The sequence below is a fragment of the Triticum urartu genome, chromosome 1, assembly GCF_003073215.2.
Source record: "Triticum urartu cultivar G1812 chromosome 1, Tu2.1, whole genome shotgun sequence".
Lineage (NCBI taxonomy): Eukaryota > Viridiplantae > Streptophyta > Magnoliopsida > Poales > Poaceae > Triticum > Triticum urartu.
This window is the reverse complement of record NC_053022.1, coordinates 26,580,611-26,598,809: the sequence shown is the minus strand read 5'-3', so window position 1 is coordinate 26,598,809 and position 18,199 is coordinate 26,580,611. Positions and strand designations below refer to the sequence as shown.

The 18,199-nt window shown below is 51.0% G+C and overlaps 1 pseudogene; it reads left to right on the top strand.

Annotated features, from left to right (window-relative positions):
• LOC125532630 overlaps positions 1-18,199 on the top strand; it is a 138,353-nt pseudogene that overhangs the window by 44,398 nt on the left and 75,756 nt on the right.

The window sequence follows — 18,199 nt, the reverse complement described above, 5'->3', positions numbered from 1 at the left end:
GGTTCAGGGGCTACTGAGGGAGTCCTGGATTAGGGGGTGTTCGGATGGCTGGACTATACCTTCAGCCGGACTCCTGGACTATGAAGATACAAGATTGAAGACTTTGTCCCGTGTCCGGAAGGGACTTTCCTTGGTGTGGAAGGCAAGCTTGGCGATACGGATATGTAGATCTCCTACCATTGTAACCGACTTTGTGTAACCCTAACCCTCTCCGGTGTCTATATAAAACGGAGGGTTTTAGTCCGTAGGACAACATACAAAACAACAATCGTACCATAGGCTAGCTTCTAGGGTTTATCCTCTCCGATCTCGTGGTAGATCTACTCTTGTACTACCCATATCATCAATATTAATCAAGCAGGACGTAGGGTTTTACCTCCATCAAGAGGGCCCAAACCTGGGTAAAACTTCGTGTCCCTTGCCTCCTGTTACCATCCGGCCTAGACGCATAGTTCGGGACCCCCTACCCGAGATCCGCCGGTTTTGACACTGACAACACCCCTGTAGGGTATAAAACTATTCGAATAGCCGTGTCCGCGGTAAAGGACTACTTGTTTGCCTATACAGTTCATAGACAAGTTAATGGTTACTACTAAAAGACTCAAGATAAGTGTGAGTACCGAGGATGGCCCTCTCGTAGTATGACGAGGGTGGATCCCCGGTGGAGTATTGTGTTGGTTATTAGTGGACTCGTGTGCGAAAACTATTTTACTAGTGGTGTCTCATAGGATAGCTTAGCCAAGAGTCAAAGCTGGCTTGCTGCATTAACTCCACCACCTTCTTGAGAATGAGCATGTATAGTAGGATCTGTAGTAAGAATTGTTGAGTACCTTTGTACTCATGTTGCTTAATTACTGTTTTTAGACGACAACACCGCTCCCTCCGATGGGTTTTATGTAGACCTCGAGGTCGATGAGTAACTTGCCACCCAGGTGGTGATTCTGGCCATGGAGGGCCCTTTGTAGATAGACAGGCTTCAATAAGCCTTCTTTCTTTCTAGTGTCTGTACTCAGACTATTTTCTTCCGCATGTGCTTGTATGCTTGTATGACTTGAGTGTCGGGTCATGTGACCCCTACCTGTATGAACATGTTATGTATGGCTCTCCGGAGCCTTTAAATAAAGTACTTGAGTTGTAGAGTTTTGTTGTGATGCCATGTTGTATTTACACATATCGAGCATATTGTGTGTATGATTGAAATGCTTGGTATGTGTGGGATCCGACAATCTAGTTGTTTATCCTTGGCAGCTCTGTTATGGGCAAATGTAGTCTAGTGCTCCTTGAGCCATAGTAGTCCGCTACAGCCCGGTTCACCGCAGTCCTGCTAGCCCAGCACTACTCCTCAGGACACTTGACTGGCCGGCATGTGTTTCACTTTGTTCCTATGTCTGTCCCTTCGGGGAAATGTCACATGGTGACATCCAGAGTCCTGCCTAGCCTCCTACAGCCCGGGTTCCCCGTAGTCCTGTTAGCCCAGTGCTACAGCCCGGATTCACTCGCTGATGACCGACATGCTCGATGTGATTCATGTATGCCTGTCCCCATAGGTTAGTACCGCTTTGGGTTCACGACTAGCCATGTCGGCCCGGGTTCTTTGTCATATGGATGCTAGCGACACTATCATATACGTGAGCCAAAAGGCGCAAACGGTCCCGGGCCTTGGTAAGGTGACACCCGTGGGGATACAGTGCGTGAGGCCGCAAAGTGATATGAGGTGTTACTGGCTAGATCGACGTGACTTGGAATCGGGGTCCTGACAGCGTTGGCATCAGAGCCGGACTGCCTGTAGGTTCATTGAGCCAAACTGGTCGATGTTGAGTCTAGAAATGCTTTAGTTATATGTAGGGGAATTGATTGTGGGAGGGAACGTAAGGCTCTTTTACTCCTTTACCTTATGCCCTCTGATCTGAGTCATTCTCTTCTCATTCTACGTGGGTTAAGGACTAGGCTCTCTTCTCTCTATCAGGTTCACGTGTTACTAATCCGTAGTAGCTTATAGGATTGTTGTTACAAGCCTCAGTACAGTTTCTACTACTTTTAGTATATTGTCAGTTGAACCAGAACCTTGATATGATGTTGTTGAGTGGTTTTGCAAACTATTGTGGATGTCTCAAATCTTTTCCTGAGCATTTACAGTCATTATGCTATCCGATTTCTCCTAGACAATTCTAATGCCTTTGCATTATTCTGTGCTTTTAGATGGCCAACCGTTCCCAGAACCAAGTGGTTCGTCTGACCCGGTGCCTCGATGTACCCGGTCACACGGCCATGTTGGTTCGAGTGATGGTCGAGTCAGGCTATCGATGGTATCCGAAATATACCGTCGAGGAGCAGTTCCGAGATTTCAACCAGAGCCAGTACCTTTGTACTGTCAGGATATATCCCTCTTATCCTGGAGCCACTGAACCCCTTCACTGTTCCTATGGACTTGGGGTCACTATTGAGATGTCTGTGCAGGATGCAGCTTACTCAGTGATGACTATCATTCGAGCCAGGACTGCCTTGCTTCAGAACATCGATTTCCGCTACATGCCAGCCTCACTCCCTGGAGAACAGGGGTACTGAGGGAGTCCTGGATTAGGGGGTGTTCGGATAGCCGGACTATACCTTCAGCCGGACTCCTGGACTATGAAGATACAAGATTGAAGACTTCGTCCCGTGTCCAGAAGGGACTTTCCTTGGCGTGGAAGGCAAGCTTGGCGATACGGATATGTAGATCTCCTACCATTGTAACCGACTCTATGTAACCCTAACCCTCTCCGATGTCTATATAAACCGGAGGGTTTTAGTCCGTAGGAGACAATAATCATACCATAGGCTAGCTTCTAGGGTTTAGCCTCTCCGATCTCGTGGTAGATCTACTCTTGTACTACCCATATCATCAATATTAATCAAGCAGGACGTAGGGTTTTACCTCCATCAAGAGGGCCCGAACCTGGGTAAAACTTCATGTCCCTTGCCTCCTGTTACCATCCGGCCTAGACACACAGTTCGGGACCCCCAACCCGAGATCCACCGGTTTTGACACCGACATTGGTACTTTCATTGAGAGTTCCTCTGTGTCGTCGCCATCAGGAAGGATGCCTCGCCCCGTCTTTAAAGACGGCACCGTTGCTAAGGGGGCTTTGGCTGTCGGCCAAACCCTCCGGCTAGGTGATTTTATTATGACCGCCTGTTCGGCTTCTGCGCCGACGATGACCTCTCGAGCCATCGAAAACAATCTTCATGTCAGCTTGGAACTCGCCGAGCAGTTAGATCCAATGGAGCTCTCCTCCATAAACGAGCTCTTGGATCGCATCGCCGCCCTGGGAGTCGCTACGGATTACGACCAGATTGGGCCTAAACCCGATCTGAGAGAGATTAACTCTCCCCAAGTCACCCATCACATTGCCGTGGTAGAGGGACAGTGCGGCGACCCTTCATCTATCTTAAGGACTAGCTACGTCCGGATTCCTGATCCCTCCAAGCCGGATACCCGTGGAGGGGAGGATATCACTCAAGACCTAAAATTAGAGTCAGGCGACGGGCGGGATTCATTGGACAACATCCAGGAATCCAAATTTTCGAGTTCGGAAATTCCTCGGCCTTTGAGCCTCAGATTGGGTGAGGCTTCGGATTTAATTACACCCACCCACCCGAACATAAGCGATCTATCCCAAATCAGGCAAGAGCCCGAAGAAACAGTACATCATTACTGGGCCAGATTCCTCCTGGTTAGGAACAGGATAAGGGACTGCCGCGAGGAAGACGCAATCTCAATCTTCTGCAATAATTGCACGGACAAGGGAATCCTCAACGCCATAAGTCGCCGTGATATTACACGCTTCGCTGACTTGGCGTCCATTGTACGAAAGTACTGTGCGATGGAAAGCGCCTGGAAAACCGAAATAAAATTTTGGGACGATCCGGCCCTGAATACAAACCTAGTCTGAAATAAAAGGGTGCATCATCGCCAGACACCCGGGTCAAACACCAAAAAGCAAAAACCCTCTACAGGGCATGGAACCATACTGGAAGGATGGCTTAATGGACCCTGTAAAATTCATAGTACAGAGGACGCCACACCAACTCACAGCCTTAGAGCATGTTGGATACTCCGGCATGTGGCTAAAATTGGCGAAGATCTCCTAATTCCGGAGGCCATAGAAAGCCACCCCAGAGACACCAATACGGTATTAACAGTCTTCGAGACTTCCGCATCAAATAATATGCGAAAAAGGACACTCCACAGCCTTGCCGAAGTCTACCAAGTAGCAAAAATAAACCCATGGAGTGACATGGCTATTACCTTTAACGCCAGTGATGAACCTAAATTCCGAACAGCCTGAGCACGAGCCGCATTGGTCCTCAGTCCAATAGTGGACGGCTTTCGTCTTACCAAGGTACTCATGGACGGCGGCAACGGATTGAACCTCATTTATGAGGAAACCCTTCAGAAAATGGAAATAGACTGGAACCGCATTGAGCGAAGCAGCACAACCTTTAGAGGAATAATCCCCAGTCGGGAAGCGCACTGTACAGGAAAAATCACGCTAGATGTGGTGTTCGGCACGCCGGATAATTACAGGTCCAAAGAGGTCACGTTCCATGTGGCTCCGTTCAGCAGCGGTCATCACGCTCTGATAGGGCGGGAAGCGTTTACAATCTTCCAAGCAATACCCCATTACGGGTACACGAAGCTCAAGATGCTCGGGCCTAACGGGATCATCACTCTCGCTAGTGATCCGGACATAGCACTCCGCGCCGGAAACAAGACAGCCGCACTGGCCCTCGAGGCACTATCCGAAGCCCTAGCGGCTGAGGAACTGACTGCGCTGCGCTCCATGGTGAATAGGGACGATGTGGTACTCGAAAAAAGATCCAAGTCCACCTCCTTTAAACCGGCGGATGAAATAGTCAAATTCCAGGTCCATCCAACGGACCCCAATAAAATAGCTTCCATCGGGGCACAGTTAAACCTTAATGTAGACGCCGAACTACGAGAGTTCCTATGAGAGAACTGGGACATTTTCGCCTGGCACCCTTCAGACATGCCAGGAATCCCACGCAGGCTGGCCGAGCACAGCTTAAATATCCTAAATGGATTCAAACCTGTCAAACAAGCTCTTCGGCGTTTTTCCCAACCTAAGAGACAGGCCATGGGAGAGGAGCTAGCAAAGCTATTGGAGGCCGGATTCATCAGAGATATAAAACATCCGGACTGGCTAGCAAACCTGGTGATGGTACCAAAGAAGGACAAATCCTGGCGCGTGTGCGTTGATTTTAAAGACCTTAACAAGGCTTGCCCAAAGGATCCCTTCCCCCTCCCCCGCATCGATCAAATTATCGACGCTACCGCAAGACACGATTCGTTGTGTTTCCTCGACGCATATTCCGGGTACCATCAAATCAAGATGGCAGAATCAGACCAAGCCACAACGGCATTTATCACACCATACGACCCATTCTGCTTCAACATAATGCCCTTCGGGCTCAAAAACGCCGACGCAACATATCAGCGCATGATTCAGACATGCCTGGCAAACCAGACCGGCAAAATAGTGGAGGCATATGTAGATGATGTGGTCGTCAAAACAAGACATGTCGAATCTCTAGTAGACGACTTGAGGCTCACATTTGATAACCTCTGAACATACGACATCAAGCTCAACCCGAAAAAATGCGTTTTCGGCGTTCCAGCCGAAAAGCTCTTGGGCTTCATTGTATCCGGTAGAGGAATTGAAGCAAATCCAGCCAAGATCCGAGCTCTGTCGCAACTGGATATCCCAAAGGACCTCAAACAAATACAAAAGTTAACCGGATGCGTGGCGGCTCTAAGCCACTTTATCTCCCGCTTGGGAGAAAAGGCCCTACCCCTTTACCGCCTCCTTCGGTGCACCGAACACTTCGGATCGACGGATGCAGCCACGGCCGGACTTGATGAAATAAAAGCCATATTGGCAACAAACCCAGTCCTGGCTGCGCCAAACATTGGCGAACCAATACTATTGTACATTGCAGCAACACATCAGGTTGTAAGAGAAGTGCTCGTCGTCGAACGAGAAACGGACGGACACAAATTCCCCCTTCAAAAGCCGGTCTATTATGTGTCCACTGTCCTCACTCTGTGCAAATCACGGTACCCGCATTATCAAAAGATTGCGTACGCGGTATTCATGGCATCCCAGAAGCTACGATACTACTTTCAAGAGTGTTCAATAACAGTAGCCTCGGAAGTACCACTTAACGATATTATAAACAACCGTGACGCAACGAGCCGGATTGCAAAATGGGCCATTGAGCTCCTCCCGTTCGACATAGCTTATAAGCCACGGCGAGCCATCAAGTCGTAAGTTTTGGCCAACTTCGTCGCAGAATGGAAGGAGGCCGAACTCCCAAAAGAGTACGGCACATATTCAAATTGGATCATGCATTTCGACGGCTCCAAGATGTTGGCCGGACTAGGGGCTGGCGTTGTTTTGACGTCCCCCACAGGAGACATAGTTCAATACGTACTCCAGATTATGTACACAGACTCCAACAATGCAGCCGAATATGAGGCCCTTTTACATGGTCTCCGGATGGCAGTATCCATGGGCATTCAACGCCTAGAGGTGCGCGGGGACTCGAACCTCGCAATATCCCAAATAAATGGAGACTTCGATGCTAAGGATCCAAAAATGGCAGCTTACCGCAACGTCGTCCTAAAAATGTTAGCTCGGTTCGAAGGGCTTGAATTTCACCATATAGCCCGGGAAAATAATCAGGCGGCAGATGTCCTGGCACGCATCGGCGCAAAACGTGATGTAGTCCCCCCCAACATCTTCTTGGAAAGGCTGTTCAAGCCATCCGTAGTATGGGAAGGGGAGCCGAACAATAACAGCCCAGACCCAACCGCACTGCCTGACACCGAACATTCTGACACAATCGGAGGCTCTGCCAATGAAATAACACCTTCAGCCCACGTAATAATGGCCGTCATCGCCCCGTGGACAGAACCATTCCTCGCCTACCTTACAAGGCAGGAACTCCCCGAGGACCAAAATGAGGCATGCTGCATAGTGCGGCGATCCAAAGCCTACAAAGTCCATGAGGGAGAGCTTTATAAGAAAAGCACTACCGGAGTCCTTCAAAGGTGCATCTCCGAAGAGGAAGGGCGGAACCTCCTGGCTGAAATTCATGCCGGACTCGGTGGTCCTCACGCTACAGCTCGGTTCCTTGTACGCAAGGCCTTCCGTACATTCTTTTATTGGCCGACGGCCCGGGCAGACGCCCAGGACTTAGTCCAACGATGCGTCGGTTGCCAGCTCTTTGCAAACCAAAGCCATATGCCACCCACCGCCCTCCAAACTATCCCCATCACTTGGCCCTTCGTGGTCTGGGGGCTTGACATGGTTGGACCCCTTAAAGGCGGAACCCACAAGCAAAAATACTTACTGGTCATGGTGGATAAGTTCACCAAATGGATAGAAGCCAAGCCTGTTAAGACGGCCGAATCCGGACTGGTGATAGACTTTATATCCAGGGTTGTACACCGTTACGGCGTCCCCCACAGCATCATCACTGATAACGGCACGAACTTTACGACCGACGAGGTAAAACTCTGGTGCAAAAACATGGGCATCAAGCTTGATTATGCTTCCGTCTATCACCCACAAACTAACGGCCAGGTCGAACGTGCAAATGGTCTTATCATGAGCGGCATCAAACCCAGATTAGTGTGGTCCCTCAAGGAATCTAACACGCACTGGGTAGAGGAGCTCGACTCCGTACTCTGGGGGCTGCAGACCATGCCGAATCGCACCACCGGATACACACCATTCTTTATGGTGTACGGCGCAGAGGCAGTTTTGCCTTGCGACATAATTCATGACTCACCTCGAGTGCGCATGTACGAAAAAAGAGAAGCCGAGCTCGATCGGCAAGACAGTTTGGACGCATTAGAGGAGGAGTGTGACGTGGCAAAAGCGCGTTCCACATTCTATCAATAGCAGGCTCGAAGATACCAAAGCAGAGAAGTACGGGCCAAAAATTACAACATTGGCGAATTAGTTCTACGCCTGCCGGACAAGAAAAAGGACAAACTCAAGCCCAAGTGGGAAGGTCCCTTCATAATTGACCAACTCCTGACTGGTGGAGCGTACCGCCTGCGAGATGCATCGGATAACCGAGTCGAGCCGAACCCATGGAATGCAGCCCGTCTCCGAAGATTCTATGCCTAGCGCCGGACTCTATGTTCGTCTCCTTCCTCTGTCCATTTTTTATATACTGTATGTCTTACATTTCTCTCCTTCTCCCCTTCCTTTCTCTTATAGCCTTTAAAGGCTCATCAAATGACGTGCTATTTGCACTCATTAAACCTGGGGGCTTCTTTTTAACAGAAGCTTATTTATACGGGCTTCATGCCCAACACATGTGTTACAATTCCGCATGTACCTTTTATTTCACCATTATATGCATCGATATGACTTAAGTTTTGGCCAAGCTGGGTTGCCTGGCTCCTGTCCTTACCCCTACGTTCCCGATTATTCGTCTAGGCGGTAAAGGGAGCACCTCCACGATTGTTACTGCCGGATCAGCCGGATGTGTACCTCAGACTGGGTGAAGCCGAAAGCTAGCGTTCTTAAGGGAATATTCGGTCGGTGACCTAAAAGATGATCTTTTCACTTATTTATTTATGCGCCCCCAGATGCTTTTTCCCGCGTCTTTTTCGCAGAATGGGCATGCACTTTAGGGCATGCCTCCCAGGGAAAGGAACCCCTAACGGAACTATTCTCCCTGGAAGATGTTTCTTACTAACCATGTAATATAACATAACTAGTCGGGCACTTGTCTGTTCACGCACTAATGACCCCTACGCCTGGTCTCCATGCATTCCCCGGTTCTTATATAACCGCATGGGAATTCGGACACACTCCGGACCGTCAGGTCCCGAGGCTGAAGAGAAAAGGTCGGCCATGACAAACGATCTACAATCCGGCTAGAAGGCATTATAAATGTCAATTAAATTACATAGTCATTCTGACTGATTGTATTCCTCTTCAATACCATCTAACAGGCTGTCTAATTTACAGTCCTGCTGGGAATACTTTGCGGCCAATTCTACTTGGCCGTATACTAAGGGCATCTCCATCCGCGCCCCCAGGAAGGCCTCCCCAGGCGTTTTTTTGCGCCGGCGCCGAAAAAACGGCCCAGTCGCACCCCAGGAGCCCGATTTTCACCGGCCTGGGCCGAAAACAGCGCCGGCAGACCCAGGCCAAACCCGGCGCACTGGGAGGCGCCCGGGGGCGCCGGGGCGAACTGTTTTGGCGGGAAAAAGTCACGGGCCAGCCGCGTGAGCGACACAGCGGCGCGTCTTCCCCCAACTGCCTCGGTTCCCGCGGGGAATCAATGGCAAGGCTGACGCCGGTCAGCCTTGCCATTGATTCCTCACGGGCGGCGCGTCAAGGGATGGCGCGCCGACGCCTCCCCTCCCTCGCACGTGTACACACTGGCGCGGAGCGGCTATAAAAGCCGGCGGTCTCTCAGTCGCCTGTTCCCACACCAGACTCGCCCCTCGCCACCGCCCAGCCCCTCTCTCTCTGTCTCCGTCTTCCTCTCCCGAGCGCCACCGGCAGCCCCTCTCTCTCCCTCTCTACCACTGCTGAGCCCGTCGCCATGGTAGAGCGCTTCCCCAGAGATGAGGCGGCAGCGAACGGCTTCGTCCGCCGTTCGCTCCGCGAACAGGAGTCCTGGCTCCTGTTCCAGGCGAACATCCCGGCGCCGCCGAACATGCGCGCCGGGCCGACGGGGTGGCGGCTCAGTGATGGGGGAGTGCCCGTTCCCCCGTTACCCGACGCCATGGCGAAGCCCAGGTACTTCGCCGAGGAGGTCGAGGTCACGCGCGCCTCCCTGACCGACGATGAGCGCTCCCTCCCCTAGTACGCCGCCGGCAATCACGCGGCTTGGGCGGCGTACTTCCAGCGCCGCCAGCAGCAGCGCCTGGCCTCCACCAACGGCGCGCCGGTGGTCGGCGGCGTGAAGAACAGCGAGGGGCGCCACCTGTGGTGGGGCGTCCCCGGCCGCACGCTGGATGGCGTGCTGGCGTACCTCGACGGCGGCAACAACCCGCCGTTGACCTATCCTGCGACGGGGGCCGCCCCGTTGCAACACAGACGCGCATGGGCGCCAAGGAGGTTCGCCTCCTCCTCGTCTTCCTCCTCTCGCTCATCTTCCCACTCCTCCGGTTCTCCGGCGCTTCTCGGCGTCAAGGCCGAGCCCGCGGCGGAGACGCCAATCGGTCGGCGCACTCGCAGCGTCGGCATCGTCATCAACGAGGGCGGCCGGCGTGCCTCCTCCTCGTCGGCTCCTCCGCGCTTCGTCAAGCCAAAGATGGAGTCGGGGCTGGCACCGGTGAAGACGGAGCCGGGGCTGGTGCCAGTGAAGGTGGAGTTCGACGACAACGATGCGGCCCTAGAATGGGCGCGCCAGGACTCCATTGCGATGGAGAAGGCGCGCCGGGAGAAGGAGAAGGAGCGCCAGCGCGCCACCCTGCGCCGCTTTGAGGAGCGCCGACGCGGCCGCGATGAAGACGGGGTCGTCGTCTTATGCGACAGCGACAACGACGACGACGCGCCGCTGCCAGTCCGCCATGGCGACGCCGGGCAGGGGTCCAGCAGGGGCTCCCGCATCAAGGAGGAGAAGGCGGACGACGACGATGGCGGTGACGGCGGCGACGACTTCAGCCCCTTTCTTTTTTAGATTAGGTTAATGTAATGAAAATTCATGAATTTCACCAAAATTTGCCATGTTTGGCCGAAATTTAACTAGTTTTTATCATAACTTCGCCGAATGGTCCTTCTTTTTTTATTTTAATACGCGCCTGGGGGCGGCCCTGGGGGCTGGCGGCTGGGGATCGACTTGCCCCCAGGGCCATTTTTTGCGCCGGCTCACCCCCAGGCGGCGCTTTTAGACGCCCCTGGGGGGCCAACGGCTGGAGATGCTCTAAGCTTACAGGGATCTCCTTCCCATCGGGCCCCATAGGACCGACCTCGGCCATGTGGTTGGGGTCAGCCTTTGTGTACCGCGTCTTTACCATGGCCCAGGCCTCCCTAGCGCCTTGACGGCAGGCTGATATCTTCCACAATCGGAAGCGCCGCCGTGCTCCCTTTAGCTTCTCCGCAAGCTCTCCAAGACCTTCGGGCATGGAGATGGATGGCCGCAAGGCCTGGGCGACGCCTTGCATCGCGTGCCGAACTCGCTCGAGCAGTTGCGAGAGCTCGGGAAGAAGGTCACCCATAGAACCAGGCATCTCCTCTGCGGGACGACCTGTTAGCACACCTACAGACATTACTCTGTTAGTCGACTTCCCCGCCAAACTTTTTTTCAAAGGTTCGTTCAAGCACTTACTAAATATGCCGCGCCGAAGCCGCTGATTCTCCTTAACGGAGTCTGACAGCTGGGCACGAACATCTTTCAGGTCGACGCCCAGCTTGGTGTTGGCATCTTGGAGATCGTTCTTCTCCCGCCTCACCTTTGTCAGCACCTTCTCACCAGCCTTCAGCTGGCGTAGGAGTTGTTGCCTTTTCGGATTCAATCCGGTGCCATCTGCAATGTCATTTGTCAAATTCGCACCCATGCCGTGCTTCGCAAAATACTTATCTTTCGAAGCGTATATTACCAGAGGGGGTCTCCTTGGGCTCCCCTGCCGCGGCTAGTGCAGCCTCAAGTTGGGCTTTGCACTCGTCCAGCTCCTGGGATAGTAGGGAATTCTTTTCTGTAAGAACCTGCATAACAAATGATCCTTAAATCAGTTATTCTAACTGTTTCAAGTCTCGCGGGCTACTGGTATATATATATAATTACCAAAAATTTCTTACCCGTATGTCTTTTACATATTGCTCCGTGGCTCTGGCTAGACCATTTTGAGCGGCACGGAGGTACGCATCTCCCGAATTGAAGGCATCTAATGCCTCTTGGGAGAAACAAGCGTCGTGAAGAATTGTCCGGCGACGCCTGTGGTTCATGGCACTCTCCACCTCAGAGTCGGTGGCAGACAACATGTCCACATCCTCCGTCGGAGGAGCGTCCGGTGCGCGCCTTGTGTTCGCCTCCGCCTCCGGACCAGGCTTTGGAGCCTGGCTGGTGGAGGCGTGATTGGCAGCCTCTCCGGATATAGTCCGGTGAGGTCTCTTTGTCCTGAAGATAGCACGAGTGTTAATATGCCTTGAAGGTATAACACCTGGGATAAGGGGGCGCGCCATACCTTTGCGCTGACGCCTCGGTCCAGACTGCACCTCTTTTCTGCCCACGGGGCCCTACGGCCCCCCGTTGGCTTGTCACCGCAGGTTCGGCCTCCCGTCTCAAAAACCTCCCCTGCAAAGCTCGGTTGTAATCAGGAAACTGAAAACACGAGAGGGCGGACCCCTATTCGGGGTACTGGGACTTCGATCTCAATTACCTGGGAGGCCGGGATTAGCCCTGGGTAATCGGTCGTAATGGCCACCAAGGCGTTGTCCTTGCTCAATTCATGGAACACTCCATCAATCAGCTCCACAGATAAGTCTGGATCCTCTTGAGAGGCCGGGTCGAGGGACCGTCCTGGGTCCTCGGGTTGTGGAGGAGGGCTGTTTATTTCTTTAACAGACTGGCGCAGTTCCTGCGTTGAAGTCGTTAGACTGAATATTTAACAATGGGAATATTTTACGGATGGGCAAGTAAATGTGACCGCTTACCCAGCTTGGGGGATTGTACATAGAAAATCCACCCTGTGGGTCGACGCGGAGAAATTCCTCCTCTTCTCCCTTGTACAAAGCGGACAATGTCTTTGTTAGAGCCACAGCCGAATCCGGCCCCTTACGGCCGTAGCGGGTGGCGTCGTCCTCCCCGTTGAAGTCCCACGTGGGGTGGCCTCTATACTGTAGCGGCTGCACCCCTCGCATGATGCATGCGGCCATGACCCTGATCATGGTCAGTCCGGAATGAGCTAACAATCTTATCTGGACCATCATGTAAAGAACGTCCTTGTCACTTTCCCTCTGAGGGCTCCGTGGACGCCAACTTAGGCGCTTCTTTAGTGGAGCACTGTCGAACTCAGGGAGGCCGATCCGGACAGGATCCGGCAGCAGGACGTCCTCTATGTAAAACCATTCGGAAGGCCAGTCCTCGGACGCCTTCTTTGGGGTTCCGGATAGATATCCGGTCCCGGCGATGCGCCACACTTCGGCTCCGCCCACTTGATATATTGACCCCTTCTGAGAACGGGGCACAAGGCAGAATAGATCTTTCCATAGCCCGAAATGAGCCTCAACACCCAAAAACAGCTCGCAGAGGGCTACAAAGCCCGCGATATGCAATACGGAGGCAGGCGTAAGATTGTGTAGCTGGAGGCCATAGAACTCCAGGAGCCCCCGGAGAAACGGATGGATTGGAAATCCGAGCCCTCTTATTAAATAAGGGACAAGGCATACCCGCTCTCCTTTGGAGGGATTAGGGGCACTCTCCGCTTGCTCTCCACCGTTATAGATGGCAAGACCGGCTCGAACCGGGACCATATAGGCTGGGGGGAGAAATCCCTTGGTCTGGAGCGTCACTAGCTCGCTATGCGGGATGGAGCATCTCTCCCAATATCCAGGCTGAGGGCTGGAAGGGCGAAAGGAGGAGTTGCGACGGCTGGCCATGGTGGAATGGACCTTTGTCGGATGCGCTCTGATGAACACTCGCGAAGGGGAGAAGATGTGGTTTGGATCTAAATCCTCGTCCCCTTAAATGGGCGGCTCATTTACGTGGCTAGGGGTGTGGATGGTAAAACACTCAGACTTTTCATATTCGTTTGACACGTGGGAGACGGCCATTATTGGGCGTAGAAGCCAAGGAGCGCAACATTTACAAGAAACTGGACTTTATTCAACAGGTACACGAAATTTGGACGAGAACCCGCCTTGCAATGTCGAAGACAATCTGCGCGCCGGACTCATCACATTGAAGCCTGGTTCGGGGGCTACTGAGGGAGTCCTGGATTAGGTGGTGTTCGGATAGCCGGACTATATCTTCAGTCGGACTCCTGGACTATGAAGATACAAGATTGAAGACTTCGTCCCGTGTCCGGAAGGGACTTTCCTTGGCGTGGAAGGCAAGCTTGGCGATACGGATATGTAGATCTCCTACAATTGTAACCGACTCTATGTAACCCTAACCCTCTCCGGTGTCTATATAAACCGGAGGGTTTTAGTCCGTAGGAGACAATAATCATACCATAGGCTAGCTTCTAGGGTTTAGCCTCTCCGATCTCGTGGTAGATCTACTCTTGTACTACCCATATCATCAATATTAATGAAGCAGGACGTAGGGTTTTACCTCCATCAAGAGGGCCCGAACCTGGGTAAAACTTCGTGTCCCTTGCCTCCTGTTACCATCCGGCCTAGACGCATAGTTCGCGACCCCCTACCCGAGATCCGCCGGTTTTGACACCGACAAGTACTATCAGGCTTTGTACTATGACTCTACACATGAGGAGTCACTACTCCGCACCACTGCTGAGATGCTTAAGGATAAGGACCGCGAAAATCGGGCCTTGCATATGGAGCTTTTCAACTCTCGTGCTGATCACTGGGCCACTTTGACTCGGTTTGCACCTGCTGTACAGGCAGGATGCATGGACCTGAGGGACCTGTACCCTGTGCGGTCTGGGTTGCCAGATTGTATGGATTGGCGTGATGTAGGAGGCATCACCCCTCCTCGTGGTCCCCGTCTGCCACCGTCTGTGGGACCAAGGCCACATCCAAGTCCCTATGGTCCGCAGGCTCCGCAGGACCGTCTGTTCCCAGATGATCATGTTCCACTTCCAGGCTTTGGTGGTGACTTTTATGAGGATTACTACGGAGCCGTCATGCATTTCAAATTCTTCACTGTTATACGTCAAATGCGTGTATGAATTACAAGATATAGGGGGAGATCTCCATGATTCAACTCTTCAAGTGTGCATTGCTTCAAAAGCAAATTCCTCACTATGCACATCTTCAGGGGGAGTTCTTCTATATCTTGCAATCAAATTCCTCAATATCAGTATTTACACTTCATATGTTTATCCCCGTTGAAAACTTAACCTATATTGTCATCAATCACCAAAAAAGGGGAGATTGTAAGTGCATCTAGTGCCCCTTAGTGATTTTGGTGTATTGAAGAATTATAGGTTAAGGGACTAATGCATTTGTGAGTGTACACAGGTCTATAAGTCTATGAGGAGTTTGATATTTACAGAGAAAGTCGACCCCTAAAAATGAAGTTCTTCGACTGAAGACTTTGAATCTCTGAAGACTTTCTGAAGACTTTGAAAGTGAAGAAATTGGTGTGACCTTGAAGACTTGGTATTCATTCGTGGAACATGAAGCGTGAAGACTTTTGTTTTCGTAGTTTCATTTTCTCTTTCTTGAGTCATAGGAAACACCGTACTGTTAAAGGGGGTCGAGGAAATACTAAGGAAAAATTTCCATGTGATGCTCAACTCAAAATCCTACATCTACCAATCCCTTCGAGTGAAGCCATTGGAAATCTCATACAGTCCACTCATATTCTTCAGTGACAGAGATGAAGTACTTTTGGTCTCTGAGGAATTTGTTCTGACTGAGGAGTTAGGAATTCGCCAGTGCGGATTGCCTATACAGTGAGGAACATGATAGCCCTGAGGAGTTTGCTACTCAAAATTCCGACCGTTGCTGTGCTATGCGCTAGCTGTCCCAAAGTATCTATCCACCTAACGGTCATATCATTGAAGGGCATTTATGTCTTATCATGTCGGGCTGCTCCCTAGGTTATAAATAGCCGCCCCCTACAACCACTAGCTGGTTGGCTGCTCCGAGAGAAACTGACACTTGTCATTTGAGAGCAACCCATCCTCCGAGGACTTTGAGCGAAAATCATCAAGTGAGGAAAAACCAAAAACCCAAACACCTACAAACCCCAAGTGATTGAGCATCACTGAAGAGATTGATCCTACGTGGATCCGACGCTTGTTACCTTTGAAGACTGTGCTTCTTCCAGACGGTTAGGTGTCATGGTCTAGAGCATCCAAGTGGAATTGTGGATCACCGAGTGACCAAGTTTGTGAAGGTTTGGAAGTCGCCTGAAGACTTACCACGAGTGATTGGGCGAGGTCTGTGTGGCCTTAGCTCAAGGAGAATACGGTGAGGACTGGGTGTCCTGAGCTGCGTGTTCAGGACTGTGTGTCCTCGAGTTTAAATACTCAGCTGCTCCAACCAGACGTACAACTGAGACAGCAGTTGGAACTGGTCTACCAAATCATTGTATTCACCAAGCTTACTGGTTCTATTCCCTCAACTCTTTCATTTCCTCATAACTGTGTTGTGTGTTTGTTCATATCTGTGTTTGAAGACTTTGACTGAAGACTTTCTCAATTTCCCCAGTTCAATTTCTTCAGTCTGCTTGTCTTCATCCTGTGTTATCCTGTGATTACGCTTTCACTACTCTGTGTCTGTCTTCATTTTATCATGATGACCATGCTTGTATTCTATCATGTTTACTCTTGAGTACTTACTCTGCTTCTAGTAGTTCTTCGCTAAGGAATTTCCTCACCGACAAATTCCTCAGTGAAGAATTTCATAAAAATAGCCTATTCACCCCCCCTCCAGTCGATATAACGCTCTTTCAGCCGCCACCAGCACGACAACCCTGGTCGCCACCGGCCTGCGCCATCGCCCTTGGATCGGCCGGAGTGGGTCGCCGCCACCAAGATCCGATCGCCGGCCGAGGAAAATTGCCGCCGCCGCCCTGCGGCCCGCGGGCTTAGCCTGCGATGCCCTCGGCGTTGGCGGCGGGAGGAGAGGGACGCTAGGCATGGAGGAGAGGGGGGCCGGCGGGGAGGCCCCGGTGCGGCGCGGCGCCGCCGCACGGGGGGGAGGAGGTCACGGGGTGGAGTTGGCTCTTACGAAGCTCTTTGTTTTGTGACAGGAATATGTTATGGGTGCCCTATCAGACAAGACTATTATTTTGGTGACCCACCAAGTGGATTTCCTACCTATATTTGACTCCATTTTGGTACCGCTCTCCACCTCAAAAAGTCAAAAGTATCCATATGAAGATTTGTGCCTCGATGATTTATCTTTGTCTCTACCGAGCTTTAGTTATTTCTTGATGGCATCTAAAACTAGTGATGGTTTTTTGGCAGTTAATGTCTGATGGAGAGGTATTTGGTCTGCACCCTATCAAGATCTATTGACAGACTGTGAAGAATTTAAAGACCTTGTAAGTGCCCATAAAGCTAGTATCGGTGTTTCAGATCTTAATAACGACAGCACCCCTCACAGAGCTAAGGGAATATCAATAAAGGAGACTAATGATATTCATGGAAACAGACATACAGAGTCTGTGAAGCCATCACCAGCAGATCAACTGATCAAGAAAGAGGAAAGAGAAACAGGGGATGCAGGTGTTAAGCCTTATATGCATTACCTGCGCCAGAGAAAAGGCTTGATGTATGCCTCCTTTTGTGTTATTTCTCACATAATTTTCATAGCCGGGCAAATATCACAGAATTCATGGATGGCTGCTAATATCCAAAATCCTCATGCTAGTACACTGAAGTTAATTTCTGTATACATTGTTATAGGAGTTTGCACAATGTTCTTCTTGCTATGAAGATCTTTATCGGTTGTTGTTCTTGGGATCCAGACATCAAGATCCTTATTTTCCCAGCTACTCAATTCACTGTTCTGCGCACCAATGTCCTTTTTTGTTTCCACTCCTATAGGAAGAGTTCTTAGCCGGGTAAGAATTCTTTTTAAAAAATGGCAAATACAACAAATTTTTACATGTGGAGATTTTCTGATGATGGATTAACTTATTCTGTTTTCTCTTCAAGTGCAGGTCTCTTTGGATTTGAACATCATTGACCTTGATGTTCCATTTGCCCTCATGTTTACACTTGGTGCCAGCTTAAATGCACTTAACAATCTAGGGGTATTGGCTGTAGTTTCATGGGAAGTTCTGCTTGTATCCATGCCAATGATAGTTTTGGCAACTAGGTTGCAGGTGATTGGTGTGACATCTTTTCTCTATGGCTAAGCCCTTTTTCTCGGGTTATTTGATTTCATTCACCAATTGATGTGCTGCTCTGCTGCTATTTTCGTCTGAGGTCTGAACTGAGCCTGCTGTTCTACATTCAAAGTTCCCATTAACTAAAGCCTGTTATGTTGGTCATGCAGAGGTACTATCTAGACTCAGCTAA